Source organism: Gorilla gorilla, chromosome 14, assembly GCF_029281585.2.
Source record: "Gorilla gorilla gorilla isolate KB3781 chromosome 14, NHGRI_mGorGor1-v2.1_pri, whole genome shotgun sequence".
Lineage (NCBI taxonomy): Eukaryota > Metazoa > Chordata > Mammalia > Primates > Hominidae > Gorilla > Gorilla gorilla.
Window position 1 is genome coordinate 118,075,258 of NC_073238.2, and position 27,355 is coordinate 118,102,612.

The 27,355-nt window shown below is 37.6% G+C and overlaps 1 long non-coding RNA gene across 1 annotated transcript in view; it reads left to right on the forward strand.

Annotated features, from left to right (window-relative positions):
* Window positions 1-554: 554 nt before the first annotated feature.
* The window catches only part of LOC129526196 (uncharacterized), a 128,967-nt gene continuing 102,166 nt past the window's right edge, over window positions 555-27,355 (forward strand). Inside the window, exon 1 of the long non-coding RNA XR_008670813.2 lies at window positions 555-750. This is a non-coding gene — a long non-coding RNA (uncharacterized lncRNA). The remainder of the gene's footprint in view (window positions 751-27,355) is intronic.

Below are 27,355 nucleotides of genomic sequence, written 5' to 3' on the forward strand. Positions count from 1 at the left end.
GAATTAACATTGCATTTAGAAAAAAAGGTCCAAGGTCCAGGTCATAGACTGCAAGGCCCTAAATGATCTGGCAATTGGGTTCAAGAGTGTCCCCCCAAAAATTTATGTCTACTGGCCAGGGGTGGTGGCTCACGCCTGTAATCCCAGCACTTTGGGAGGCCGAGGCGGGCGGATCACGAGGTCAGGAGATGGAGACCATCCTGGCTAACATGGTGAAACCCCGTCTCTACTAAAAATACAAAAAATTAGCTGGGCGTGGTGGCAGGCACCTGTAGTCCCGGCTACTCCTGAGGCTGAGGCAGGAGAATGGCGTGAACCTGGGAGGTGGGGCTTGCAGTGAGACAAGATTGTACCACTGCACTCCAGCCGGGGCGACACAGCGAGACTCCGTCTCAAAAAAAATTAAAAAAATAAAAAATTATGTCTACCTGGAAACTCAGAACATGACCCTATTTGGAAATAGAGTCCTTTACGATGTCATTCATTGTGATGAGGTCATACTGGATTAGCATGAGCCCTAAATCCAGTGTGATGGGTGTCCTTAAGAAGAGAAAAGACACAAAGATACTGAGAAGATACACAGGGAAGAAAGCTATGTGAAGATGGAGGCAGAGGTCAGAGTGATGCTGCTACAAAATAAGAAACACCAAAAAATGTTGCCAACCACCAGCAGCTACAAGAGAGGTATAGAGACCAGACTCTCCCTCAGAGCCTCTGGAAGAAACCAACTCTACTAACACCTCCTAAACTGTGAGCTAAAAAATGTCTGTTGTTTTAGGCCTTGCAGTTTGTATTAATTCGTAATGGCAGCCCAAGGAAGCTAACACAGCTGCCTGCTGTCCTTGCCTCATCCCACCCCTGCACTCATGCCGTGATGCCACCCTGGCCTCCTTTTCATTCCAAAGCTTAGTCTCATCTTGAGGCCTTTGAACTTGCTCTCCTCGTTATGTCCGAAAGCTTTCCAGGACTTCCTCCTTTATATCTGTATGTTTCTGCTCCACTACTTAACCTCTGATATTGGTTCTACATGTTCGCAGTAAGTCCCTGGTTTGGGTATATGTAGAAAGTGTTTGTTGCATTTACTGTTGTCACCCATTTCTATACTTAAGGAAGTCAAAGAGAGGTGTGTATATTTGAAGCATCTTTAAACAGTAACATTAAGTTGGTTCCAACTGTGGGTCAGATAAGATGGAGGATTTGTGGGTATAGGGAGTATGCAGCCCACAAATTTCTCCAGGATCTGTTTTCTTGCCTTTAAAAACCAATGCGCCAGGCACAGTGGCTCACGCCTGGAATCCAAGCACTTTGGGAGGCTGAGGTGGTTGAATCACTCGAGGTCAGGAGTTCAAGACCAGTCTGATCAACATGGTGAAACCCCGTCTCTACAAAAATACAAAAAATTAACTGGGCGTGGTGGCACGTGCCTGTAATCCCAGCTACTCTGGAGGCTGAGGCAGGAGAACCTCTTGAACCTTGGGGCGGATGTTGCCGTGAGCCAAGATCATGCCATTGCACTCTAGACTAGGTGAGAGAGCAAGACTCCATCCCAAAAACAAAAAAAACAAAAAACAAAAAACAAAAACAAGAAAAACCAGTGGCAGCAAATACCCTCCCACTGTGGTAATGATGGAGAGATAAAGAGCTTCCATACAATGTCCCCGCAGAGGGGATTTCCCATGTGAAGGGAGCCAGCACTTCCAGAGAGCATACGTAGGAAGACATTTTGTATGTAATAAAACAGGTTGCACAGGATTTCTAAACTCTGAAGAATTATTGGTGGAGAATCTAATGATTCTCTAATTTGGATTAAAAGTTCAGATGCGAGGATATTGCAATTCCAGAGCAGAGGTCACAGGGCTTCAAGATGAGCTTGTAAACACTGGTCACTAATTATGCGGAACTCTGATAAGGAATAAAGAATATCCACATGGTTCTGAATATGGGTTCTCCCTCCACCACACTGTAACATTTACCAGTTCCCAGTAATAAAAAAATTGGAAATGAGCATATAACCAAGCTGTATATTATTTGTAGTTTGTGATGCATATTTGTGTGATTAGGATTAACTAATTCAGCAAACTATAGTTCTCATTTTATAGGTTTCTGTGGTTATTCTTTTGGAATACTTTGTAAACGCTTAAAGAGCTTCTTCAAGTAGTATGTAGGTAAATATCAAAACTAAGTTACCCCTGATTATTATTATTATTTTTAGAGATAGGATCTTGCTCTATCACCCAGGCTGGAATGCAGTGGTGTGATCATGGCTCACTGCAGCCTCAAACTCCTGGGCTCAAGCAATTATGCTGCCTCAGTCTCCCTAGTATCTGAAATTACAGGTGCACTGCCATGTCCAACCAATTTTTAAATAATTTTTTAGAGACAGGGTCTTACTATGTTGCAAGCTTAGTATCTGGTGTCCCCTTCAGTGGTAAAGAAGGAATTCTAACATAACCTGTCTATCCATTTTAGGAATAAAAATTAACCTCTTTTTGGTGGATTCACAAATGTTTGTATGCCTCACGTACCCACAGCCTCTCCCAACAATGGCTCACCACAGCAATGACTTACTCTGGAAGATTTTCTCTGGCTACATGGAAGCACTCTGGCTCTGTGACTTCAACACAGTAGCAATTCTTGCTCAGGGCTCCACCTACCTGTTGGACATGCATTTCAGAACTGAATGGGTCAATGTGCTCCAGCTCAGTAATGTTTTCCGTTCCCCCAGATTGGGAGTCATGAATTCAGTTTCTTAATGATAAGGCTCGGCACCCTGGTCATGTTTGTGTTCATAACAGAATTGTTCATTTACACTTTCATAAATGTGCATTCACTCTTCTTATTTAGTTTATTCCCCTCAACAACTGGGTATGGACTTTACCTTCTTTAGCTAATCTAGAACCAGATGTGGCTTAGGACTGAGCTGGTACTGGAACCTAAGCACCTTGGACTCAGGTTGCTCCCAAATTGGTCGTGAATCTGGAGAATGGGTAGAATATCAGACAACCTGTGCTCTAATAGACTGGCAACTGATTAGTTCATACCTACTGCAAACTTCATTCTGGGGAGAGCTGACTGTCTTAATACAACCCAGTAGATTTAGATAAAATCTTATGGCCATTTTTAAGACCAGGCATCTTGGGCATGGAAATGTTAAGAAATAAGTTAAGGGTACATAGACCTAGTAAGTGGTAGAACGAGGCCCAATGGAAGAGGGTAGCGCCCATCAGGTGGAACTGTGTATACATATCCAGGCCCCCTTTTCCAGCTGCCAAGAACCATGGGTCCAGTGTTGGCAAGTACCCAATGTATTTACTGTTACCTTTAAATTTACAGGCTCTGAAATATCTGTGAGGAGCCAAGATAAAAGGGAAATTCTTATCACCAACATCTAAGCAGGTTGTTAACAGCCAAAGTCCACAGATAAGAACAATACAAATGAAAGAAAGAAAAACCTAGAATTTTAAAGATAAAAAGTGGTTTGATACAACCAGGTGTAATAACAAATTCTTTGTGAAAAATAATGTTTTACCATATTTTAAAACTGGAATATGTAAAAATGCAGAATTATTTTTATTATAAATCTGCTACCTCTAGGAGTCCCCTTTAGGAAACCACGTAGTGAGCTTCCTCCTGGGTGTGCAATAGATTTGCTCCACTATGAAACTGTATTCCCCATTCTGGTATAGATGGCAGCCCCTCAGGCATCAACCCTCAGGAGGGCAAATTTTCTTTGCTTTCTGTTTCTACGTTCTGTTTTCCTTACCAACTCTCTTGCTATTTTTTTCTGATTCCTGCTTAAAGAGTAAGTTAAAGCAAACTTAAATCATGTAGCTCAATTTAAAATAAGCGATGTTATATCCTCGAAAGCTTTTAAAGAAAAATTTCTGCCTTTGAGAAATACGAAACTAAAGGCCCCCTTTTATTATTATAATTTCAGTCCTTTCATTTATTTTGTCTCTTTGCAGTTGTTACACGAGATTTTAAATATGTCTGTGTGGAACCAATACTTTTAATTTTTAAAGATAAGCACAAAAATTTTACATTTGATTGGCTTGCGAGTTGCGTTGTCCTTCTTAAGCCACAGACATCTTAAAATTCCTTTATGCCTAACAATTCTAAATGCTCAGAGTAGATCACAAGCATTGACATAAAGATACAAGTAAATTTCTATGCATGTGTATACATTCATTTTAAGGTTCTATATGTTTCTCCTTTTCAGGATAATTTGAGGATCATTTTCTGCTATTTTTCTAGAATATTAAAACCCAGATCCAGAATGTAAAATAAGAATTTATTTTCTGTTTATTTTACGCCATATGCAAAAATCAACTCAAAATGGATTAAAGGCAAATGTAACACTCGAAAGTGTGAAACTCCTAGAAGAAAACACAGGAGGAAAGGAAGCTTTAGGACATTGTTCCTGGTGATGATTTCTTGTATAACAGCAGGACCACAGGGAACAAAAGCAAAATGAATAAGTGGAGCTACATCTAACTAAAACGCTTCTGCACAGCAAAAAAACAAATCAACAGAATGAAAAGGAAACCTCAATGGGAGATAATATTTGAGAACCATATATCTGCTAAGGGGTTTGTATCCAAAATACATAAGGAACTCAATTAAATAGCAAAAAACCAAAAAACCTAATTTAAAAATGAACAATAGACTTAAACAGACATTTTTCCAAGGAAGACATACAAATAGCCAACAGGTATATGAATAAATGCTCAACATCGCTAATAATCAGGAAAATGCAAATTAAAACCACAATGCAATATCAGCTCACATTTGTTAGAATGACTATTACCAACACAAAAATAACAAGTGTTGGCCTGAATGTGGAGAAAAGGGAACCCTTGCATGTTGTTAGTAGGAATATAAATTAGTCCACTTATTATGGAAAATAGGATGGAGTTCCCTCAAAAAATTAAAAATAGAACTACCCAATGATCCAGCAATCCCACTACTGGATCTATATCCAAAAGAATTAAAATCAGGATCTCAAAGAAATATCTGCACTCCTATGTTCCTTGCAGCATTATTCACAAGAGCCAAGATATGGAACCTACCTAAATGGCATTTAATAGATGAATGGATAAAGAAAAAGTGGTGTATTTATGCAGTGGAATACTATTCATCCTTTAAAAAGGATATCCTGTCATATGCAACAAGATAGATGAACTTGGAGACATTATGTTAAGTGAAATAAGCCAGGAACAGAAAGAAAAATAATACCACCGGATCTCACTTATATGTAGAATCTAAAATAGCTGAACTCATAGAAGCAGAGAGTAGAATGGTGGTTGCCAGGGCTGGTAAGGAAGGAAATGAGAGTTGTAGTTCAATGGGTATAAAGTTCTAGTTATGAAAAATGAATAGGTTTTAGAGATCTGCTGTACAACATAATGTCTATAGTTAATAATGCCTTATTGTGCATTTCAAATTGTTGAGGGTAGATCTTACGTTAAGTGTTGTTAACACCCACACAGAAACACTCACACACTTACAAAGGGGCAAGAGGGAACTGTTGGAAGTGATAGGTACGATTTTTCCTTTGGCCAACATATTCCCAACCTCTCCTACCCCTAGGCCCTGGTAACTACCATTTCTACACTCTGCTTCTATGAATTCAACTATTTTAGATTCCACATAGAAGTGAGATCACATGGTATTTGTCTTTCTGTGCCTGGCTTATTTCACTTAACGCAATGTCCCCAGGTTGATATATGTTGTTGCATATGGCAGAATATCCTTTTTATTTAAGGATGAATAGCATTCAATTGTATACATGCAACACATTAAAAAAATTATCTGCCAATAGACATTCAAGAGGTTTCCATGTCTTGGCTATTGTGAATAATGCTACAATGAACACAGAAGTGCAGATGTCTTTTTGAGATCCTGATTTCAATTATTTTTGATATAGATCCAGCAGTGGGACTCCTGGATTATGTGGTAGTTCTATTTTTAATTTTTTTCAGAAACCTCCATACTGTTTTCCTTAATGACTATACAAACTTACATTCCACCAACAGTGTATAAGAGTTTCCTTTTCTCTGCATCCTTGCCAGCATCTATTTTTTTTTGTCTTTTTGATAATAGCCATTCTAACTGGAATGAAATGATACCTCATTTGTGGTTTTGATTTGCATTTCCCTAATGATTAGTGATATTAAGCATTTTTTCCTGTACCTGTTGGCCATTTGTATGTTTTCTTCTGATAAACATCTATTCAGGAACTTCCTATTTTTACATTGGGTTTCTTTTTTTCTCGCTATTGAGTTGTTTGAGTTTCTTTTATATTTTGAATATTAACCTCTCATCAGACGTATGGTTTGTAAATATTTTCTCCCATTCCATAAGTTGTCTCTTCAGCTCTTCACCCTTGATTGCTTTTTAAATTTTGTTTTGTTTATTGCTATGCAGAAGCTTTTCAGTTTGATGTAATTCTGTTTATTTCACATGTTTTGCCTGTGCTTTTGGAGTCATATTCAAAAATCATTGCCCAGACCAGTGTCGTGTAGAATTTTCCTGTAGGTTTTATTTTAGTCATTTTATACTTTCAGCTCTTAGATTTAGGCTTTAATATATTTTGAGTTGATTTTTGTATATGATGTGAGATAAAGGTCTAACTTCATCCTTCTGCAGGTGGATATTCAGTTGTTTCAACACCATTTATTGAAGAATGTCCTTTTCCTATAGAGTAGTCTTGGCACCTTTGTCAAAAATCAATTGATCATAAATTTATGGATTTATTTCTGGACTATTTATTCTATTCCATTGGCCCACGTTATGTTTTTATGCCAATACTATGCTGTTTGGGTTACTATAGCTTTTTAGTATATTTTGAAGTTAAGTAGTGTGATGTGTCTAGCTTTGATCTTTTTGCTCAAGATTGCTTTGAATATTCAGGATGTTTTGTGGTTCCATACAAGTTTTAGAATTGTTTTCTCTATTTCTGTGAAAAATGTCACTTGAATTTTGATAGAGATTGCATTGAATCTGTACATCACTTTGGCTAGTATGAAAATTTTCACAATGTTCTTGTAATTCATGAACATGGGATATATTTCCATTTATTTTTGTCTTCTTCAATTTCTTTCATCTATGTTTTATAGTTTTTAGTGTACAGATTTTTCACCTTCTTGGTTGAATTTATTCGTAAGTATTTTTTTTGTAATTCTTAAATGTAGTTTTCTTGATTTCTTTTTCAAATAGTTTATTGTTAGTGTATACAAACTATTGATTTTTATACATTGATTTTGTATCTTGCCACCTCACTGAATTTGTTTATTAGTCTTAATTTTTTTTGGTGATGTTTTTAGGGTTTTCTATATGTAAGATGATTTTGTCTCCAAACAGGGGCGATTCGTTAACTTCCTCCTTTCCAATTTGGATGACATTTATATCTTTCTCTTGTTTAATTGTTGTGGCTACAGTATCTAGTACCACGTCAAATAGAAGGAAGACAAGTAGCAAGAGTGGACATTAGAATATTTATTTTTACATTGATTGTAGTGATGGTTTTAAGTGTATATGCATATGTTCAAACCCATCAAATCATATAAATTAAATAAGTAGTTTTTGTGTATCAGTTATGTTTAATAAAACTGCTACAAAAAGAATTTGTTATTCATCAAGAACTTTACTACAAGAAGGAAGAAAAGTGGCTAAGGAACAACTACACCATCTTACTGAACACACTGACGTTATGGGATTCCTTTTATAAGGATAGTCTTAAAATTACAGAATTACTTTATGCCTAAATTCAAACATAGGCTCTTCTGAGAATTGCCTTTAGTCAGCAGGACCTTAAGATACTCAGGTAGAGAGATGAGACCTTAAAGTTTTGATGGTAGAGGAGGGCAGGCCTTTGTGATCTGTAGTTAGCAAATATTATTGAGGCTAATGACATATAATTGTAGGGTGTCAGAGTATCTATTTGGACAACAATTAAAGTCCTGAGTATCCACCTGGACAACAATTAAAGACCTATCATTTTCTGAAGGCTTTTACTTTCTTCCTTTTAAATATCAACATGTAATATAAAGGGGCTGATTTCTTCATCACTATACATGGCTAAGTCTGTGAGAAGGGAAGGGAAATAATAACTTCATTTTAATATTATCTGGCTTAATAATGATTATGTTTCCCTTTCTCCTTATGACTAATGCCCTTAATATAATATTAAAGCATTATTTGAGTAGCAAAGCTAGCAGATGATCATAGTAATGATGAGACTGATAATGATGATGATTTTGATGATGATGACTATAAAGGTATTTTAATTTTGCTGTGGACTTTCAAATAATTGGTTTGGGTTTGAGGACTGTAAGGAGAATACCTAAAAGAAAAACTAGTTAAGCCATGTGAGTAGGTTTATCTGGGAACCCTGACAGACATTGTCATTATCAATGTGTAGCATTAAACCACTGATACAAAAGAGGGAATCATATATTCTGATGTCAAAGTGGTGACTGTTCCCATACCATGGTTATTCCTTAATCACATAGAAAGTTGTATTAGTTCATTTTCATACTGCTATAAAGAGCTTCCTGAGACTGGGTAGTTTACAAAAAAAAAATGAGGTTTAATTGACTCACAGTTCCACATGGCAGAGGAGGCCTCAGAAAACTTAGAATCCTGGTGGAAGGGGAAGCAGGCACATCTTACATGGTGGCAGGTGAGAAAGAGAGCATGTATGAGCGCAGGAGAAACTACCTTCTATGAACCCATCAGATCTCATGAGAATTCACTCACTATCACAAGAGCATAATGGGAAAACACTGCCATAATCCAATCACTTCCTTCCCTTGACATGGGGGGATTACAATTGGAGGTGAGATTTGGGTGAGGACACAGAGCAATACCATATCAAAGGTCATGTAAGCATAACTCTCTAGTTCCTCATTTTGTCTTCATGACTTTGTCCTTTTTCTTCTGCCCTTTTATTTCTCTAAATTTGTACAGTGATTTTCAAATACCTTTAGTATATGTAATTCCATGTGATCTCAACCACTCAGTGCATTTGGTCAAGTTCACACAGTTGTAACTCAAATTGTGATTCAAATACAGAATTATTTCCACTTTACCATAGTGTACTTCTCAATTTTGGATTGAGTAAGCTACATATTTTACTTTTGTTTAAGTCTTGGTTAGGAAGTTACTTAAAATGCCTAATATCTAATTTGTTGTTCTTTATTTCTGTACAATGGTACTAGTCTAGACTTCTGTCTATGCATACATGAACACTTATTAAATTGAGATATAGTGTTTTTGGTTGTAACTGAATCTCTTTGCTTTAATGTATATATTTCTGAGGTGCATCTGCTGTAAATTAAGTGATACATTCATAAGAAGGAAGAAAAGTAAAAATCATTTCACCTTAAGAAATTAAAATATTACCAGCTGAACTTTTTGACCTATCCATAAACCAACTTTACCCTCATGTATTCTACTTCTCATTTTACAAACACTCTAGAGATTGTAGCCCTCCCAGATCAGTCGTAACTGGGGGTCCCAAGGGTCCTTTTGTACACCTCATGCTTTGGAAACATGATTCATGTTGCTAAATTTCAAATTGTTATTTCATCATATGTCTCACAAAATATTACCTTATCCCGTGACTCACTATTGTCAGTTGGAGGTTACCTCAGATTTAAATTATTTTCATGCAGGCAGTGCATGTATGAGGCTTTTGCTTTCGTAATTTTTCTCAACTTAAGCAGTTTAGAAAAGGTCCAGATGGAAATGAACATATTGAACACTTAAAAAGAAATGTTTGTATTGTTTATGCAGGAAGTAAGTCTCATTTCTTAATACACAGAGAAGGTTGTTTCCCTTTTTATTAGAAGTTCCAAATGAAATAAAATCTTGGACCTCTGCATTTCCCTGCAGTAGTTAAGCTTATGCAGCAGATACTTTGGTTTTAATTATTTATGGATGAGCCACGTGAAATGCCTGCCAAAGGTAGCAAAGGGAAAATAATGGCTGGTATTACACAACTGACCTTGAATCCAGCTCTGATTGAAATTAATTACCCAAAGTTTGAAAATCTCAATTTCTTATATTGTTGGTAATGTCGTTCTCTGGTGATAATGAATAGCACCACTGTCTTACCATGAGCTTTACTTATCACACGTATTTCTTTCACAGTATTTGATATATCTGATCTTTGCAGAGAAAACAGTATTAATTGACTTGTTTTTTCTTCTAATTCCTGCATACTGTGTTATTCTAATATTCATCTCTTGGCATTCCATTAAATCCAGATGTTATTTTATAGAATGATTGTTTATAAAAACTGCCTCAATTTCGGACTGACCTCTAGAATATTTTGCCACACAGAAGGTACTAACAAATTATTTCGTATCTTTTCTTTGTATTTCCGTGTTGTCAATCTAGGGTGCATTAGATGTGAACAACTGGATGGGGAAAATTATTGTTTCTGTTAATTCTAATTAGCTATCAGTCTTCCAAGGAAAGGGTGTTTTGGTCTGAATGGGAGTGGTGCTAACTCATGAGTGCATAATCCCATCTTTAGAAAACATTTGCTGTGAAGGCACAGTGGCTTTTCCTATTATTTTAAAAGGCTGATTTAGTTTTTATGTACTTGAATTTCAGCAAAGATGTTGCCTCCAGCATTTCAGGTGCAGTTCCCCCTCAGTCTCTGGATGGGCGCATACTTTGGATCGTCATATCGTTGGTAGCTGGGGGCAAAGGTTCTGAGAGAGGAAACTTCACTGACAGAAAAATGAAAAGCACCACATTGGATTGCTGAGAAAATTCATTTACAATAAACAGTAATTAAACACAGATTATTAGGGTGGCACATTTACGATGTGCAAGTAGAAGTTGTGTCAACACCTTATGAAGTCCAGAAAGTAATTCAGCTGAAACATTTGCTCTGGGCTGAAGAAAAAGGTTCTATTCTAAGGAAGAAGTAGGTTTGTTGTTTGTTGTACTGAAAAAAACTTTGAAATAGTCCTTTTGGTTTTAACCATTTAACACACCTTTCCTAGGGTTTAATGTCATATAGTGCTATGGAGTCTAAGAGATTATTCCTCATTATTGAGCCTTTCTCATAACTGATTTTATTCTCCTTCTAAAGCCATCATTTGAAATATACATGGTAACTTAAGTTTTGTTTTCTGAATACAAGTCTGAGCAATATGACAGCTCTTAAAAACCAGCGTTGGGAAGGTTGGCTCTCCCTTGGTCATTGTCACGGACCTCTGCTGGTTGCTTCATCCTTACAATCTACTGGCCTGATTTATCACTTGGGATGGGTCACCTCAGCCTCAGGCAAAAGTAATTAGGTTTCCCCTGATGCTCAGTGTCTACTCAACCACGCCCTTTATGTTCCTTAATAACCTTGTTGAAACTAAACTCTTTCATATTTTACCTTCTCAGAGTTGACTTGATGAATGAGTGCCCTCTAATGTATTAATGGATAGGAAGTAGGAAGACAGCCTCCTTTTCAATATATCAATATTTATTTGGCCTTCTGAAAGAACTTCTGCTTACAAAATAGATCTCTAATAGCAAGTTTCAACAAGGAAAGGAAAGAAAACCAGCACAATGATTGTTGGGTAGGGAGTGGTGGGAGGGTAGTGTCAGACAGGGAGTAGTTGGAGGGTAGTGTCAGATTAGCCTTGTTTGCCTCTTTCAGATTATGTTCTCTTTTTGGATGTTTTATATAAGTTACACATTACACTTTGTGTGACTGGTATAAGATTTCACTTAAAATGACTTCAAAAAAAAGTAAGTGGAAGTTAGAACGTCATAAGACAGAGGACTATATCTGCCTATAAAAGTATCAACACCAATTTCTAGAATGTAACTTAGAACCTGTAAAAATATTTTCCTCCTTTATTGTTCTAATATCACCCAGTTAAAGGAACTAATAACTATGTATAGCCAAAGATCTGTCTAATTCAGATTTACTATGTAAATAAGTACGATTGATATTTTATTTAACTTAATAAAATTGATTGGGAATATAAAGGTGATTAAGACAGCAAATTTGTCTTCAAAAAGGTATTTAGATAGTAAAACCTACTACTACTAGATTTATTATTCAAAAACCCATATTACGTCCTATTAAGTAAATCAGATTTAAGTATCCGTAGGTATAAATAACAAGAACATTCATCTTAAAGAAATATCCTATGCACAAATAATCCATGATGATTGTTGGAACTCTCAGTTCTCTGTGGTCTTGCCTTGATTTGAAAAATGAGCCGCATTTGTTTTAAGTTTAAATTGGAGGGAATTATCATGTATATGGGCCATTTTTTAAGACAGAGAATTCCAGAAGATAGAAAAAGCTGACACTTGAAAAGAGAGAGAGATATGATAAGTCTCTCCCTACTTCTATCTCCCAAACAGGACATTAATGTTTAAAAGTTCTGTGGAATAGCTTGTTAGTACAGGGCGGGGCAGTGATATGTCTGAACTGTGGGTGAGGGGTTGGGGGATAGAGAAATCTCAACTGGCAAATTTAGAGAGGATGAGGATGAAGATTTATATTTTCTCTGATTTTTATGGAAAGAGAAAACAAGTTTTTGCTGTGTAGAACATTGATGAGGAAATGAATAGACTCTCAGTAACAGAGGCTCCCCCAGGAAAAAGATGTAGGGTAAATGACAAATGCAGACACCTGAGGAAACCGGTGCACAAATAGCTCAAGTCCGATGACATTTGATAGTGGAGAGGTTGGCCCAGGCAGCTTCAGAGGCCACATGGGCTTAAATTGGAGGATTCTCTGCTTTTTGTCTTTTTTCAAATAATTTAAAATAATATTTATGGACCACTCAACAATGTTATGAGGCTCTGCAAATTCATTTTGAAGATCAAAATTTTCTAATTCATTTTCTAATATTTAAATTTTTCTTCCAGAAATCTTTCTAATTGAATAGCTCTGTGATGCCCAGAAAAATAAATTTGCTACGATTCTTAGCTGGAGTCTAGACAAAGATAAACAGGGTTCTGACATCATTTCTTGTCAGCTTTCATGTAAATAAAATTAGCATTTCTCCCGATAGGGGCATCTTCAAACCAAGGGTTACATGTGTGGATTGTTTGTTCATGAGAATGTAAATCATAGGGTAGCATGGTGGAAATTGCCTGAATATGGGAGTCAGACAGATCTCAGTTGAAATTCAAATTCAATAAGTTACTAATTGTGTAACTTTCATAAATTGCCACAAGAGATATGTTTGTGATATTTCCATTCCATTTTTCTTTGGCAAACTAAGAATAACTGCATGATTTCCTTCTCTATGACACTAGATTGCCTTCTTCTTCAATTTACTTGAGCCAATGTTTAAGTAAACTTCTTGCTTGGAAAAATTGCAGCCAGCAAACTAATTCAGTTACTGTTCAGAATAAATATACAGGAAAATTCTACTATATCAATTTCACAATTTATCAGAACACCCAAAGGGATTAACCAGGATTGCTCCTGAATATATTCCATTGCTTCCAAAACTCATAGTCATTGAGTTTATTTCTTCAGGAAACAAAGCCAGTGGGTGAAGAGAACAAAAAATAAAATTTTATTTACATATAAATAATTTTTGCCTTTACTAACAATCTTATATCGCTAAGAATACACCTTGGTATAACTTGTATTCCTTATTACATCATTGATTATGCTTGGAGAAATTTTACTGAGTACTGCTGGGTTATTCTATGTTCTTTTCTACATTCATTTGGTTTCTGTGCTTAAAGTTTTCTGAATAATACATCAAGGAAGAAGTATATGTTAAATAAAGGGAAAATAGCAAAATAATATAAAATACATATTTTTAGTGACATTATTTTATGTATCATAAATAATATATATTTGGTATTAGTGTTAAAGTGCAAAAGAAGGAAGAGTATTAGAAACTTATGACTGAAAATATAAATTTCCTTGTGTGAAACTATTGTCTATAGGCTAAGATTTCTCAAATGACAAACACAATAAGGAGCTAAAACTATACAAAAATTGCAAAATTCGGTAGTTTTAGAGCACAGGTTAAACAGAGAATAAATAATATTCATGTGGCTTCCATTCATAATGAAGAGCTCATCTATGTGTGTTTATGAGCCTGAGAACGAAAATCCAGTTAACCATACGGTTCCTTATTCAAATTGAACCACATTGCTCTTTTGAATGGTTATTTTAATGCATCAGCTTTCATGAATTCTGTTCAGAGTAGGACATCAAATACATAGCTAACTCTTCCCCTTGTAAGTTCATCAGAAGATCGATCAATAGCAAACAATGAAAGGGTTACTAGTATTTTGACTAGAGGACAATATAAATCTTTTAATGGCAAACTCTTTAGGATTTAAATTGATATGAAAAGTTTTCTATGTATCAAGCAACAGAGACCTGTGCAGGTTAAAATATCACAGCCTTCCAGTCATGTCAATCTATATGTCAAAATGTCTTCTTGGTGGATTATAGATCATATCCCACATCTGGAGCTATTGTGGTAATAAGAATACTGTTACAGCATGATTTGAAGTCTGAAAAACATGTATAAGTGTTATTAGGAGGGGCACTGATTTCTCACTTGTCTTTGATCTAAAATATATTGTACTCAAAAGTGATAATATCCATTCCCATATCGGTTTTGTCATGCATCCATCCATTCATCCATCCATCCATCCAGACATATATTCATCTTTCCATTCATCTATCTGTATGACAGTTGTGTATTGAGAGGCTACTGTATGATGGGAAATAAACCAGGTACTGGAAATACAAAAATGAATGAAATAAAATCCTTAAATTTAAGTTGCTTAGGACCTTATGAAAAAAAGACAAGCATGCTGGTACCTAAAGCATAGCAGTTAATACTAGATGCTGAGTATTAAAATATAATAATAAGAGGTATAAATCATACCTCTGTACCTTATTAGCTATATGACTCTGAAAAAGTTACATAACTTTGCTGTACCTCAATTTATTAATTTGTAGTGCCATCAATAAATGTACTATCTTTGGGGAAGATTATGGAAAAAGCACATAAATTTACCTAGTTGATTGGGGTGGAAGATGGAAGAAATGAGAAAAAAAAATCAGAATATAGTTGATATCTTAAATGGTTTTCAAAGTCAACTTGTGACTGTAGGGAATGAAGGACTATAGGGACATGGAGATCTAATATGAAAAACATAGACATGAAAAGGCAGGGGTAATTTAGATAAAGGCTTTTTGAAATGGCCGAACTACAGGGTACATTTTAGCAGTGGGAGATGAGGGTAGCTGGATCACGGAGGAACTTGTCAACAACATACTGAGGCATTTGGACTTGAGCTAGCATGCCAGCATTTCTCAGACATGGGTAACATATGGATGCCTTTTAAGGAAAATAACGCTTATGACTTCCATTGTTCACTTCAATTATTTTTATCATATTCTTTCTTACATATGTTTAAAACATATATAAAACAAAGTACAAACTCTTTACATAGAAAGCTCTTACATAACCAAAACAAACTTATAAATTAAAAACAAATAGAATCATACAACGAGAATTCAAAGTTGAAAGAGTGCTATTTTTCTTTTTGATTAAGTTGCTGCTCTGAAATGACCATGCTTTGGTGCAGTTTTTTTGACTTTCATTTGCCCATGCTAATAGTAACGGGCACTGTGTTATGGCTTCATTCAGTCTTCACGTCCCTCTATTTTAACTCTAGTGGAATCTTTACTTGTTTATATACCAGGCTGGGATGACATATGGGTCAAAGTCATTAACTTTCCCTATGTTATTTATGTTTTTATCTTAGCCACAACAATAAACTGGCCTCATTGGTTGCTAATGAGACTTTCAGGTACTGAAATCCTGTGGTGGTGCTATACCATCTTTATCATACAGAATAGGCTTATATTTATGTTTTGGATTAGCATTAAGTAATGCATACTTTGCCAATGCTTAAAGAAGTCCAGAAGCCCTGAGGCCATGGCCATAAAAATATCTTTGAAAAATACTTCCAGAAACAATAAAGGGTGCACTGAAGGGCTGAAAGTAAGGAAGAAATATGTATGGATTTTCTTTTGGAAAATTCACTGTGAACAGATAGAAAACTGAACACAGTCTAGGCAAAGGATGATAAAAAAAATTTGTAGCAGCCATGGGAACAGAGAGGAAAAAACAGATTGGAGAATGAGATAGGTAGATAATCAACAGGACTTGGTCTCAAATTGGATGTGGGATGTAAGGGAAATTGAAAATTTAAAGATGATTGTCCTATTTCTCTCACGGTTGCCTGGGTAGTAGGGGATGCCGCTGGCAAATGGAGAGAATGTTAGAGATGGAGTAGGCTGTGGGAGGAAAAGAATGAGATTGGCTTTGGATACATTCCATCTGAAATGCAATAGCTGTGATAGAATAGACAATCTGAAATATGAGCCTGGAGCTTAAGGAAAGAAATTATGCCTTGGATTGAGAATTGGTCATCGTTGCATACCTGTGGTTGTCGTGGCTTTGGACTTGTATGAGATTCCTACAGTGAGAGCATCAGGAGTTAGAAGAAAGCCAAAGATGGTCTCCCAAGGGACAGTGACACTTTAGGTGGGCAGATGGAAGAAGAACAGCTCCAAGAGAGACTGATGAGGCCCAGAGAGATGAATAGTCTCAGGAGAGCAGGCTGTCATTGGAGGTACTGCTGTGTTTTGCCTGAATCACTGTAGCATTCTCATAAATTATTATCGTGCTTTAGATATTTCTGTTCTCAAATCCATTTCCATCTTTGATGCCATAGTAAACATTTTAAGTCAGAACTATTTTTTCTTTGTAATTTAGTATGTTTAAATGTTATTTATGCTTTTCCACTATTGTTTAAGTTGTGGTCCTCTACAAATATCACATCTTCTGCTATGTATATGGTGGCAAACATAGATTAAATCAGGATAATATTTGCAAAGGTAGAGCCTTACAAAAGAAGCATGGTTCTTTCCATCTTACATGCTTTCCATTTTTGAGTGCCCCAGGGCTCATCTATCTATTACCCATCTATCTATTATCTATCTATTATCTGTCATCTATCTATCTTTCCATCTGTCTGTCTAGCCATCCATCATCTGTCATCATCTTGAGCTCTAAAATTTATATCCATCTACCTACTTGCATTCTGCACTTGGCTCATCAATAAACATCTCAACTTTGAATGTCCTCATTCTCTGAACTGTTTTTTTCCCAAGTGGTGCCATCTGAGTAAGCCAAAATTGAACAATAATCTTTTATTTTCTTCTACTCTTATCTCAAACATTAAAACGTCAGCTAATTCTTAATAATACATCCTTAATTCAAATATGTATCTCCTCCAAGTCCCCATTAACTGTCACTTACATGCTGTAACCTTGGTCAGAGTTCTTCAGAGAAACAGAACCAACAGAACTATATATATTACTCTCTCTCTCTCTTTCTGCCTCTCTCTCTCTGTGTCTGTGTGATCATATATAATCAGGAATTGGTTGAATCTAAATCAAAAGGCAGGAGAAGATCAGTGTCCTGTCTTGAACACAGTCAGGCAGAGAGCGAATTCACCCTTCCTCCGCTTTTTATTCTATTCTGGCCTTCAATAGATTGGATGAGGCCCGTCCACACTGGGGAGGGACATCTGCTTTACTCAGCCTGCTGATTCAGATGTTAATCTCATCAAGAAACATCCCCATAGACACACGCAGCAATAACGTTGAAACAAATATCTGGGCATCTGGTAACCAAGTCAAGTTGACACATAAAATTAACCATCACAGATGCTCCCCTACTCCTTTGTGCTCACTGCCTTACATAGTTTTCACACAGCCATATAAATTATATTTCAAAAAATTAACTCAGTTTAAATCATTTCCTGACCTGAAACCCTCTAACAACTTCCCAATGGCCCTATAATAAAACCCAAACTCCTTACCATGGTGTCTAAAACCCTATATGAGATCTACCATCCTTGAAAATCCTGCTGCTCATTGTGGTCCAGCCACATGGACCTTCCTTCTGTCCTTTCTGATCTTCTGTGTACTCCCCAAGTAGGCAAAGCACTTTGCTATCCTAGGGCCTCTAATCTTCTGTCTCATTTCTCAGAGTTTTTCAGAACTGCTTTCTTCTCATCATTCTAGTCTCAGCCCAAATATCACCTCTTGGGATACAGCTTCCCCATAGCCATATCTAAAGCATCATTCTGGCCTTCATCTGCTCACTTAGTTGTGCTACCTTGGGAGGTTACAGAAAGGAACATTCCCACCAGCTGGGAAGTCTGGGGAGAAATAAAAAGTTGTGGATACCTGAACATGTCAAATCTGACCCTAAAGTTTAACTCTGCCTCTTACCAATGTGCCTAGTTATGAAACATTTTTGGATCTCAGTCTTCTGACCTAAGGCAGGGAAATGATTATCTCACAGCTGTAGTGAGAATCAAGTAAAAGCAACATGAAAAACATACCACATGACTGAGATCCTAGCACATGATAATTGCTTACCAAATATAATTCCCTTTCCATCACCCTCATTCCTACTCCTTTTCTATTTTTTTTTGTGCGGAATTGTTTAGAATATAATATGTTAGATATAAAAGAGATTGTGGCTTCTATCTTGAATTTGTCTCACTCTCCAGTTTTTATAATCTAAAAATTAACTAGATATACTGGAAAGTCAGCCATCCAAGTCACCAAGGAAGGTTTTTAAAAAGACTCACTCACTGAACCCATCCCAGGGTATTGTACCAGGCCTCTGTCAACACTTGGTAGAGACTGCAGCATTCATGAATTCTGGAGCTATTTGAGAAAATATCAGAGGAACTTCTGCAAGAAGTTACTTTTCAGATTCCATAGAAGTCTGCTGCATTAACCCTTTGTTTTCAGTCCTGTCCTGACCTTGCAATTCTATAAACACAACCCTAAGCCACATACAGACTCTGCGTTTAGACTGACTTGACCTAACTGACCACCATTTGTGTATGTTGAATGAGACGTCATCAGACCAGAGCCTGTAGGCCAAGTTTAGCTGTCAACCTGCTTGTGTCTAAAAAGGATTTTTTTTTCAAGCAGCCACGCTTATTTATTTACATATTGTTCAAAGCTTCTTTCGCACTAAAAGGGCAGAATGGAGTTGTTGCAACAGAGACCAGATTGTCAGAATACCCTAGAATATTTACTCTTTGGTCCTTCACAGTAAAAGTTCCCAGACGCCTGTGTTATGCTGTCTATCCCTTTTTATTGCCATCTTTTTAGTGACAAAGCACGTGTTGAGGACTTATTGAATGCCATTCCCTGGGCTGTACACTGAGAGTAGAGCAGGGAACTAAGGCAGCTGCTGTTCTCGTGGAGTCCACAGTCTACATCAATAACTCACAACCAGCTGGTAGAGATCAACTATTCTTGCCCACTTTCTCTCATTGGTCTCTGCTCAGAGGATACTGTTAAGGAAAGTAACAATAAAAAAGAAGATGCTTCGTATACAAGACTTTTCCCCCACACCTAAAGTTTGTCCTGGTTCAAATCCCCCTGGCATGGAAGTTTCCATGGTGGAAATAAGTCTTGTGGGAAAGGCAAATACCCTCCTCCTCTCCCCAGATTTTTGGCTACAGCATGACTCTGCTCTCTGAGCTAGGTTACAGTTTGAGATTTCCAAGACATTTCTTGCTAAAGACAATCTACCTGTTTTTTTTTTTAAGTTTCCTCTTTCCATGAAACCTTTCATGTTTTATTACAATGTCTCTAAGTTATATTGTGCTTCAAATATTGCTCATTAAACTCTTTGACATGTGTAAAGTGTTTACTTTTTGTTCCAATATAGTATCAGCATACCAGAGATTACAAGTGAAAAATAGTAATTGTAATATGGGTGCATAGGCAGCTGAGTTCAGACAGATTTTCCCTAGTTAACAAGATGTGTGTGAATGTTGCACATCATGCAAATGAGGCTCAAGTTGGTGAACATGCTTGTTCTTTTATTTGCACTGAAAGACGCAGCAGAAGAGGATGTGCTGATAGATCAGCTCAACCCTCAACAAAAGAAATAATTTGTGTGCTTTGAAATAATCCCATTTGTGACACTAAAAAAAACAAATAAACAATGACATAAGATCTTGCTATTTTCCAACTACTTCCCAGAAATCTCTACACCTTGAGTTTTATAGCAACAAATAAGAATTTGACAGCACCTGGAAAATCGGGTCACTCCCACCCTAATACTGTGCTTTTCCAATGGTCTTAGCAAACAGCACACCAGGAGATTATATCCTGTGCATGGCTCAGAGGGTCCTATGCCCACAGAACCTTTCTCATTGCTAGCACAGCAGTCTGAGATCAAACTGCAGGGCAGCAGCCAGGCTGGGGGAGGGGCGCCCGCCATTGTCCAGGCTTGAGTAGGTAAACAAAGAGGCCAGGAAGCTCGAACTGGGTGGATCCCGCCCCAGCTCCAGGAGGCCTGCCTGCCTGCCTCTGTAGACTCCACCTTTAGGGGCAGGGAATTGCCAAACAAAAGGCAGCAGAATCCTCTGCAGACTTAAATGTCCTTGTCTGACAGCTTTGAAGAGAGTAGTGGTTCTCCCAGCACGCAGCTGGAGATCTGAGAATGGACAGACAGCCTCCTCAAGTGGGTCACTCACCCGCGAGTAGCCTAACTGGGAGGCACCCCCAGCAGGGGCAGACCTCACAAGGCTGGGTACTCCTCTGAGACAAAACTTCCAGAGGAACAATCAGACAGCAACATTTGCTGTTCACCAATATCCACTGTTCTGCAGCCTCCGCTGCTGATACCCAGGCAAACAGGGTCTGGAGTGGACCTCCAGCAAACTCCAACAGACCTGCAGCTGAGGGTCCTGACTGTTAGAAGGAAAACTAACAGAAAGGACATCTACACCAAAACCCCATCTGTACGTCACCATCATCAAAGACCACAGGTAGATAAAACCACAAAGATGGGGATAAAACAGAGCAGAAAAACTGGAAACTCTAAAAATCAGAGTGCCTCTCCTCCTCCAAAGGAATGCAGCTCCTCACCAGCAACAGAACAAAGCTGGATGGAGAATGACTTTGACGAGTTGAGAGAAGAAGGCTTCAGATGATCAAACTACTTCGAGCTAAAGGAGGAAGTTCGAACCCATGGCAAAGAAGTTAAAAACCTTGAGAAAAAAAGTAGACGAATGGCTGACTAAAATAACCAATGCAGGGAAGCCCTTAAAGTACCTGATGGAGCTGAAAACCAAGGCATGAGAACTATGTGACAAATGCACAAGTCTCAGTAGCCGATCTGATCAACTGGAAGAAAGGGTATCAGTGATGGAAGATGAAATGAATGAAATGAAGTGAGAAGAGAAGTTTAGAGAAAAAGAATGAAAAGAAATGAACAAAGCCTCCAAGAAATAAGGGACTATGTGAAAAGACCAAATCTACGTCTGATTGGTGCACCTGAAAGTGACAAGGAGAATGAAACCAAGTTGGAAAACACTCTGCAGGATATTATCCAGGAGAACTTCCCCAATCTAGCAAGGCAGGCCAACATTCAAATTCAGGAAATACAGAGAACGCCACAAAGATACTCCTCGAGAAGAGCAACTCCAAGACACATAATTGTCAGATTCACCAAAGTTGAAATGAAGGAAAAAATGTTAAGGGCAGCCAGAGAGAAAGGTCGGGTTACCCACAAAGGGAAGCCCATCAGACTAACAGCTGATCTCTCCGCAGAAACTCTACAAGCCGGATGAGAGGGAGGGCCAATATTCAACATTCTTAAAGAAAAGAATTATCAACCCAAAATTTCATATCCAGACAAACTAAGCTTCATAAGTGAAGGAGAAATAAAATACTTTACAGAAAAGCAAATGCTGAGAGATTTTGTCACCACCAGGCCTGCCCTAAAAGAGCTCCTGAAAGAAGCACTAAACATGGAAAGCAACAAGCAGTACCAGCCACTGCAAAAACATGCCAAATTGTAAAGATCATTGAGGCTAAGAAGAAACTGCATCAACTAACGAGCAAAATAGCCAGCTAACATCATAATGACAGGATCAAATTCACACATAACAATATTAACCTTAAATGTAAATGGGCTAAATGCTCCAATTAAAAGACACAGACTGGCAAATTGGATAAAGAGTCAAGACCCATCAGTGTGCTGTATTCAGGAAACCCATCTCATGTGCAGAGACACACATAGGCTCAAAATAAAGGGATGGAGGAAGATCTACCAAGCAAACAGAAAACAAAAAAAGGCAGGTGTTGCAATCCTAGTCTCTGATAAAACAGATTTTAAACCAACAAAGATCAAAAGAGACAAAGAAGGCCATTACATAATGGTAAAGGGATCAATTCAACAAGAAGAGCTAACTATCCTAAATATATATGCACCCAATACAGGAGCACCCAGATTCATAAAGCAAGTCCTTAGAGACCTAGGAGGAGACTTAGAATCCCACACACTAATAATGGGAGACTTTAACACCCCACTGTCAACATTAGGCAGATCAACGAGACAGAAAGTTTACAAAGATATCCAGGAATTGAAATCAGCTCTGCACCAAGCGGAACTAATAGAGATCTACAGAACTCTCCACCCCAAATCAACAGAATATACATTCTTTTCAGCACCACACCACACCTATTCCAAAATTGACCACATAGTTGGAAGTAAAGCACTCCTCAGCAAATGTAAAAGAAAAGAAATTATAACAAACTGTCTCTCAGACCACAGTGCAATCAAACTAGAACTCAGGATTAAGAAACTCACTCAAAACTGTTCAACTACATGGAAACTGAACAACCTGCTCCTGAATGACTACTGGGTACATAACAAAGGCAGAAATAAAGATGTTCTTTGAAACCAACAAGAAGAAAGACACAACATACCAGAATCTCTGGGACACATTCAAAGCAGTGTGTAGAGGGAAATTTATAGCACCAAATGCCCATAAGAGAAAGCAGGAAAGATCTAAAATTGACACCCTAACATCACAATTAAAAGAACTAGAGAAGCAAGAGCAAACACATTCAAAAGCTAGCAGAAGTCAAGAAATAACTAAGATCAGAGCAGAAATGAATGAAATAGAGACACAAAAAAAACCCTTCAAAAAATCAGTGAATCCAGGAGTTGGTTTTTTGAAAAGATCAACAAAATTGATAGACTGCTAGCAAGACTAATAAAGAAGAAAAGAGAGAAGAATCAAATAGATACCATAAAAAATGATAAATGGGATATCACCACCGATCTCACAGAAATACAAACTACCATCAGAGAATACTATAAACACGTCTATGCAAATAAACTAGAAAATCTAGAAATGGATAAATTCCTCGACACATACACCCTCCCACGACTAAACCAGTAAGAAGTTGAATCTCTGAATAGACCAATAACAGGCTCTGAAATTGAAGCAATAATTAATAGCTTACCAACCAAAAAAAACGCCAGGACCACATGGATTCACAGCCGAATTCTACCAGAGGTACAAGGAGGAGCTGGTACCATTCTTTCTGAAACTATTCCAATCAATAGAAAAAGAGGGAATCCTCTCTAACTCATTTTATGAGGCCAGCATTGTCCTGATACCAAAGCCTGGCAGAGACACAACAAAAAAAGAGAATTTTAGACCAATATCCCTGATGAACATCGATGCAAAAATCCTCAACAAAATACTGACAAACCGAATCCAGCAGTACATACATCAAAAAGCTTATCCACCATTATCAAGTGGGCTTCATCCCTGGGATGCAAGGCTGGTTCAACGTACGCAAATCAATAAATGTAATCCAGCATATAAACAGAACCAATGACAAAAAACACATGATTATCTCAATAGATGCAGAAAAGGCCCTTGACAAAATTCAACAACGCTTCCTGCTAAAACTCTCAATACATTAGGTATTGATGGGATGTATCTCAAAATATTAAGAGCTATCTATGACAAACCCACAGCCAATATCATACTGAATGGGCAAAACTGGAAGCATTCCCTTTGAAAATTGGTACAAGACAGGGATGCCCTGTCTCACCACTCCTATTCAACATAGTGCTGGAAGTTCTGGTCAGGGCAATCAGGCAGGAGAAGGAAATAAAAGGTATTCAATTAGGAAAAGAGGAAGTCAAATTGTCCCCATTTGCAGATGACATGATTGTATATCTAGAAAACCCCATCGTCTCAGCCCAAAATTTCCTTAAGCTGATAGGTAACTTCGGCAAAGTCTCAGGATACAAAATCAATGTGCAAAAATCACAAGCATTCTTATATACCAGTAACAGACGAACAGCCAAATCATGAGTGAACTCCCATTCACGATTGCTTCAAAGAGAATAAAATACCTAGGAATCCAACTTAAAGGGATGTGAAGGACCTCTTCAAGGAGAACTACAAACCACTGCTCAGTGAAATAAAAGAGGATACAAAGAAATGGAAGAACATTCCATGCTCATGGGTAGGAAGAATCAATATCGTGAAAATAGCCATACTGCCCAAGGTAATTTATAGATTCAATGCCATCCCCATCAAGCTACCAATGACTTTCTTCACAGAATTGGAAAAAACTACTTTAAAGTTCATATGGAACCAAAGAGAGCACGTATTGCCAAGTCAATCCTAAGCCAAAAGAACAAAGCTGGAGGCATCACTCTACCTGACTTCAAACTATACTACAAGGCTACAGTAACCAAAACAGCATGGTACTGGTACCAAAACAGAGATATAGACCAATGGAACAGAACAGAGCCCTCAGAAATAATGCCGCATCTGATCTTTGACAAACCTGACAAAAACAAGAAATGGGGAAAGGATTCCCTATTTAATAAATGGTGCTGGGAAAACTGGCTAGCCATATGTAGAAAGCTGAAACTGGATCCCTTCCTTATACCTTATACAAAAATTAGTTCAAGATGGATTAAAGACTTAAATGTTATACCTAAAACCATAAAAACCCTAGAAGAAAACCTCAGCAATACCATTCAGGACATAGGCATGGGCAAGGACTTCATGTCTAAAACACCAAAAGCAATGGCAACAAAAGCCAAAATTGACAAATGGGATCTAATGAAACTAAAAAGCTTCTGCACAGCAGAAGAAACTACCATCAGAGTGAACAGGCAACCTACAGAATGGGAGAAAATTTTTGCAACCTACTTATCTGACAAAGGGCTAATATCCAGAATCTACAATGAACTTCAACAAATTTACAGGAAAAAAACAGCCCCATCAAAAAGTGGGTGAAGGACATGAACAGACACTTCTCAAAAGAAGACATTTATGCAGCCAACAGACACATGAAAAAATGCTCATCATCACTGGCCATCAGAGAAATGCAAATCAAAACCACAAGGAGATACCATCTCACACCAGTTAGAATGGCAATCATTAAAAAGTCAGGAAACAACAGGTGCTGGAAAGGATGTTGAGAAATAAGAACAGTTTTACACTGTTGGTGGGACAGTAAACTAGTTCAACCATTGTGGAAGTCAGTGTGGCGATTCCTCAGGGATCTAGAACTAGAAATACCATTTGACCCAGCCATCCCATTACTGGGTATATACCCAAAGGATTACAAAACATGCTGCTATAAAGACACATGCACACTTATGTTTATTGCGGCACTCTTCACAATAGCAAAGACTTGGAACCATCCCAAATGTCGAACGATGATAGACTTGATTAAGAAAATGTGGTACATATACAGCATGGAATACTATGCAGCCATAAAACATGATGAGTTCGTGTCCTTTTTAGGGACATGGATGAAGCTGGAAACCATCATTCTCAGCAAAATATCACAAAGACAAAAAACCAAACACCGCATGTTCTCACTTACAGGTTGGAATTGAACAGTGAGAACACATGGACACAGGAAGGGGAACATCACACACTAGGGCCTGTTGTGGGGTGGGTGGAGAGGGGAGGGATAGCATTAGGAGATATACCTGATGTTAAATGATGAGTTACTGGGTGCAGCACACCAACATGGCACATGTACACATATGTAACAAACCTGCACGTTGTGCACGTGTACCCTAAAACATAAAGTATAATAAAAAAAAAGAAAAAGTATTTAGTTTTTAAAATTTAACTTCATTTATTACTCAATTTATTTGTGAATAAAATTTTTAATGCAGATAGAAAAAAGATAATATAATAAAGTTATATTTAAAATAAGGTGCATTTTATATGTTTGCACATTTGTGAATCAAAACGTGCAAAGTCTTTTCAGAAATTAAAAATATGAGGATATTATCTAATTCTGTCTTTGTAAAATCAGATTTTTGAATTATCTTTTCTCTTTTGAACAAAAAAATTAGATTTCTTCATTTTCCCTTGAAATATTTTAGTATTTTACTTTTACAATTCCAGTTTCTAATGTATAGAACACTAAATTAACTTTATCCCTCCCTGTTCTAATGTTCTATGGTCCAGGAAAAAAAAAATCCTCAATTTTTCACAGATCTTTAAAAGGAGGCAGGGTGATGTCAGAGTGAGAACTACATTTCCCACCTCCTTTGAGTCTGTGTGTCTACCATCTTTGTTTCTCTGAATGTTTTTGAACTTGGCTGTTCCCCTTTCTCACTTTCACTCTTGAGCTCTGTACTGTTGAAACAGCCTTACCGAGTGACTTAGGACTCAGTTTTTCTGACTTTGCTTGGTCAAGGGCTCTCACTGGCTGCATGGCAACTTCTCAGGCCTCGCCTCATCACAGAGCGCCCAGGAGCCTGGGTTTGGTGCACAGACCCTGTGAGGTGCAAAGCTCAAGGAACACTTTTACCCTTACCCTGTGTTCATCTCCTCCACACCTTTCCACAGCTCCTTAAGTCCCACCCTCCTCGCTGCAGTGATCATCTAAGAATCTGAAGATAGACAGCTTTTATCTGTGGCCCCCTTTCCATTCATATATCCGTTTTCTATTTCTTACCTGTCTTTTGGACTGGAGATCAATTATTGTGCTGATGCTAAAAATAATTATGGCAAGAGAGGCGATCATCTATGGAGCATGTACTACGTCCCAGCCACTGTGACAAATCATTCATATTCAGAAAGCTCTTTTAACCTCACATCTCCCATCAAGATGAAAATTATTAGGCCAATTTAGAGTTACAGAAACCTACGCTTAGTAAAGCATTATTCGAAATCTGACTGTGAAGCTGATTCAGAGACTACATCTATCTCAGTTCCAGGCTCATTTAGTTTGTACTGGGCCTTACGACTTCATATCCCCATTTTATCCCTTTCCTTCAACACATTCCTGAACATTCTGAATTTCAAACCTGCCCCTCCAGTACCTGATGTACATATCTATTTCCCTTACCTAAGGAAACCTCAGTATCTCTCTCTTCATGGTCTCCTTTGCTTTTCTTTAAAAATACCCCACTGAAGACTGCATTACTTC